Source organism: Myotis davidii, unplaced genomic scaffold, assembly GCF_000327345.1.
Source record: "Myotis davidii unplaced genomic scaffold, ASM32734v1 scaffold425, whole genome shotgun sequence".
NCBI lineage: Eukaryota > Metazoa > Chordata > Mammalia > Chiroptera > Vespertilionidae > Myotis > Myotis davidii.
The window spans coordinates 1,529,644-1,534,950 of NW_006296413.1; positions in this window are offsets into that span (position 1 = coordinate 1,529,644).

Here is a 5,307-nt window from a genome sequence, read left to right on the forward strand (position 1 = left end):
GGCAGGACTATAGTTTAAAAAACAAACAAACTATAAACAAATTCCTATGCACACCGCACATATCTTATTTTTTAAAAAATATATTGTATTGATTTTTCACAGAGAGGAAGGGAGAAGGATAGAGAGTTAGAAACATTGATGAGAGAGAAACATCGATCAGCTGCCTCTTGCACACCCGCTACTGGGGATGTGCCCACAACCAAGGTACATGCCCTTGACCGGAATCGAACCTGGGACCCTGCAGTCCGCAGGCCGATGCTCTATCCACTGAGCCAAACCAGTTAGGGTGATCCTGGGTCTTGTGAGCTTGCCTTGGAGACAGGGCCAGCTTCCTGGGTGTGCACGTTGTGCAGGGGTTCCCAGAGGCCTCGCAGGAGGGTGCAGGGGGGCAGTGTTGTGGGACTCAGCCTTTGACCTGTGGGAACTGACGCCATCTTGGGGAAGATAGTGTCAGAACCGAGCAGAATCGCTTGCTGGTATGGGGAAACCTCCACGCTTGTGAGCACAGGTGTCAGAAATGAAGTGTTTTGTGTTAGTCATAAAAGAGACTCTTGGGAGAGAAAGACACAGTAGGGAAGAAACACAGTAGGTTTTTTCCCAACACAAAAAGGTAGGCAAAATCTGAGTTTTTCCTAAAAAGGTACAAAACTGGTTAATATCCTACAGGGCAATAAACTGTAACTCCAGGGAATACTTTTTTCTTTTTTTTTAAATTTATTTTTATTGATTTCAGAGGGGAAGGGAGTGGGAGAGAGATAGAAACATCACTGATGAAAATCCTTGATCGGCTGCCTCCTGTACACCCCCTACTGGGGATTGAGCCCGCAACCCAGGCATGTGCCCTGACCCGGAATCAAACTATGACCTCCTGGTTCATAGGCCGACGCTCAACCGCTGAGCCATACCCGTGGGGCTGGGGACACACTGTTGAACGACAGAAATCCTTTGCGTTGCTCTTGGACAAAGTCTACCAGTTACCATGGTAAACTTCAGCCAGCGTGGGCCCAGTCTCACACACTCCCTGGAGAATGGCCGGTCCCCGGGCAGGCCTGCTGGACCAGGGCCGGGGGAAGGACATTCAGACATCCTTTTGCCTTATTTACAAACTTCTAAGAATTCCCCTTAGCCTGTGCGGGTCAGGAGTCTATAAATGGATTGAGGTTATCGCCTCTGTTGGTGTGCGTGTGCATTTTTTCTGGGGAAAGCCTTTGTAGCTGTCTCCAGGTTTTCACAGGATCAGTGACTGCACGCCCACGCCACCCCCACCCCCAAATTTAAAAACTATTGGCTCGGTATCAGCTGCCTGGCTCCTTCCCCCTCCAAAGCAGAAGAATTTCCGTCTTGACACCGAAGCCTTCTGTCGGTATTCTCATGCGGATGGATATTCCGGCATCTGCTACAATGAGCTGCAAGAATGTCACCTTTCTCCACCCCTGAGACCCTGGTGTCCAGGCTGGCGAGGCCTTGGCTATAGGCCAGTCTAGACACCGACTCAAGGCACGCCCACTAAGATGCTGCCAGCTCTATGCCCAACATGTTACTGTGGTCACACCAAGAAGCTCAGGTGGGCTGCACTAGTGGGGCCTCAGAGGTGACCGGGATCTGCAGAGGTCACAACACTGACCTTTGAACTACTTGGGCCTTTTCAAAAAGCCTGAAAGGGCCCAGCCTATGTGGCTCAGTGGTTGAGCATCAACCTGTGAAGCAGTTTGATTCCTGGTCGGGGCACATGCCCGGTTGCTGGCTCGATCCCCAGCGTGGGGCGTGCAGGAGGCAGCCGATCCATGAGTCTCGTCATTGATGTTTCTATCTTTCTCTTCCCTCTCCCTTCCTCTCTGAAAGAGGTTCCACATTTATCTGACACGTCGAACTGTTCGCCTCTTGGCTGGCTTCTGTGGGTCCCGGTCCCCAGGGAGGAGTGTGTTCCAGGAATGCGCTCTGGCTGGCAGGTGTACCCCATTTCTGGTTAACAAACAAGGAAATACGTTTTTATTTCATTGAATTTTACTGTTTACAGACAAACGCTTTAAAAAATGGGCTTCATAGAGAAAAAATAATCCTAGCTAAGGCTTATGTGGACCTACTGTGCACTGGGGATGTTCTGAGTACTTCCCCTCGGCTACTCATATAATCTTCCTTCAGACTCCCCAAGGCAGCTTCTATCACTCTCCCATTTTACAGGTGAGGAAACTGAGGCACAGAGCAGTTAAGATCACTCAGCTGATAAGTGGCAAGGTCAGGATTTGAACCCAGGCCGTCTGGCTCTGGAGTTCACATCACCAAGCAATTAGGATTACTGCTTCTCCAAATAAATAGAAAATGGTGGTGAATGTTTGTTCACTCATCTCTTAGATCAACAACCTCATTTGGGGGGACATATCTTTTTTTTATTCAAATAACATTCTGATCACTCATGGTCCAAGGACATTCCAATAATAAAGCAAATAGAATCAGATGTCAAAGACTGGTCTTCACACATTGTAGCCAATGACACCACCCTTGCGTGGCCACCAGACCTTTCAGCAGAGTGTCTTTACCTGTTTGAAGTGATCGGTTTGAGCACCACTGACTAGTTTTTTCAAGCCCTGAATAGCTGTAGGGATGCAGCAGGATTGGAGGAACCAGCTCGACCGTGGCAAGTGCCAAAATATGGCCTGTCGAGGCTTCAAGTAAGTCAGAGTGGTGTCTACCAGCACCAGCGCCTTCTCCACTAGGTTACAGACAAATTGGGTCATGGTTCTAGGGGCTGGAAAATCTGTGGCCTCCAGTGGCCAGCCGAATCCTCATTTATTTAAGTGAGGAAACAGGCCAAGGTGGGGCTGCGAGGCGTCCACGCAGCCAACCAGAGGCAGACCCGGCCGGTGGCCAGGCGTGCACACTCCTGGGCGCTGATCTTGCTGCTGTGCTGGGGTGCCTCCTCAGGAAGCAAGCACCTGGCCACCCTCCTTGCCTCTAAGACGGCCCATCAGGGTGCTGCATACTTCAATGTGCAGAGGAAACCAGGTGGAATCCTTGCCCTGGAGGGGAGGAGCAGAGCGGAGGAGGGAGAGGAGATGGGGTGTACAGGCCTCTTCTCCCACTCTTGCCCAAGGCATTGGCACCTCCCAGGCTTGGGACACTCTCCCTGCCTCTCCCCTCCTCCCAACTCCACTGTCTCCCCAGGTGACCCCAGTGTCTCAGCTTCATCACCTCCTCTTCATGTCATGGCCTCACCCTTCCCACTAACAGGCAATGCCCCCATCAACTCCCAGTCACTTTTTAAAATATGTTTTTGTTGATTTGAGAGAGAGAGAGAGACATTGCTAGGTTGGCTACTGCATGCCCTGTATTGGGGATCAAGCCCACAACCTGGGCATATGCCCTGACGGAAAATCAAACCAGCGACCCTTTGGTGCACGAAACAACGCTCAACCGAGCCACACCGGCCGGGGCTCAATCGTTTTTAATTTTAAAAATTGAGGCCTAACACGCTGTAGTAAAAAGCACCATGTGCATGATCTTAAGCAATAGCTCCATGCATGGTCGCCCCGGGGCCCCCTGACGGGCTCCCTCGTGGGCTGCTCAGTCAGTCCCCGCCACTGCGGCTAAGGCACATCACTGGCCGTGCTGAACACACAGTGTGCCATTTTCTGTGTGCTTGTTAGCTGTCTTTTTCTCAGCTCCGCAGGCTCCATCCATGTTGTGTGTGTCTTGCTGCTTATGATTATGACACTGTACGGAGGAACCACCATTGATCCACCCGTTCTCCTGTTGGCGGACACTCGGTTGTTCTCTGGATTTTTGTCAATTTGAATGAATCTTTTGTCAACATCCCCATACCAGTCTTTTCGTGAACATGAGCTCTCTGGTGTGTACTCAGGGGTAGGGTTACTGGGTCAGAGGGCAAGGCTATTCACTGAAGAATACATTTTCATTGTTGCGTGAGCTCCTTTCACTGCCACTTCCTCTGGCTGCCTTTGGGCTGCTTGCATCTGTATTGCCTCATTTTGTCCTCACCAAACCCCGGGGATGCTGGCCGAGCAAATATTCTTAGCAAATATTATTACCACCCTGACGTGGAACTGCCACCTGCAGGGGTTCAAGGTTCAAGTTCAGAGGGGCTCAAAGCGCTGGAGAGGAGAGGGAAGCGCCGAACGCTGAGATTACAAAATTGTTTCCTATGGGAAATGGCAGCCGAGTTCCAAAAGAAGTCTCACACACTTTTGGATCAGAACCTGCTGGGAGCTGCCAGCAAGAAAGAGGCTGGCAAGAGAGGGAGGGTCAGCTGGGCCCTTGGCAGGCGAAGAGGGCTTTACAAGTTCCATGTTACATTGTTCCTCCTCTTGAGGTTGGACAATGGTATTGCGGTCATGTTTTTAATAAAGAATTCTTATCTTTTAGAGATTTGTACTCAAGAGCTTGTGGACAAAACCGGTAGGATTTCTGGGTTTGCTTTAAAGGCATTAGGGGGGCAGGGGCACAAACACCCTGGCCCTTGCTCCATAGCTGTTGAACCTAAGTTATGGTGATTAACTATTAATATACTATTCTCATTAATGTTTAATGTTTAAATTTTTCCACACGAAGATATTTTTAGAGGAAATCTCTTAGTGATAATAAAAATATTAATATAGGCATTAAAAATTTTTTACGGTTTCCTTATAGCCACAAGAAGCAGCTGCTCAAGTATGTTTCACACTGGGGAAGAATTTGAGAGAGAGAGAAAAAAAAGTTTAGGAAAGACTTCTTTAGTTTCTGAGGCTGACTGGGACGTTTTGGTGTGGGGAGAGGGAACTCAGATGGGACCAGGCTCACAGCTCCCCAGGGGCCCAGTTCCACTGCTCAGACAAGCAGGGGGGTGGGGGGGACTGCAATGGTGCCTCCAGGGTGCGGCTGGAATTGCCGCCGCCCCAAGCTGGGCCACTGGGGCACAGGTGAGCATGGCGCCCTGTGGGCGCGGCCCAGCTCTGACCCACCGCTCATCGCTCATCGGCCTGCAGGTGGCTACGAGGCAGCGCTCAGGGAGGGGTGCGATCAAGGCGGAAGAGCCCTGGGAACAGACCGGGCACCAGGCCAATCCCAGTGGGGCCCATGATAGAGCGTGGAGCGAGGGAGAAAATGACCTTGGGCCGGGACCTGCAGGCAGCCGGGTTTCCAGGGAGAGGAAGGAAGGGCATTTGAAATGAGGGGGGCAGTCCAGCTTCCCAGGCACAAACCTGGAAGGCCCAAGTGCAGGGAGAACCAGGCAGGTGACCCTGGAGAGGCAGATGCCGCGTAGCTGAGTGTAGCTGGTGCGCTCTGGCCCAGATCACCTGCCTTCTTTGGGCA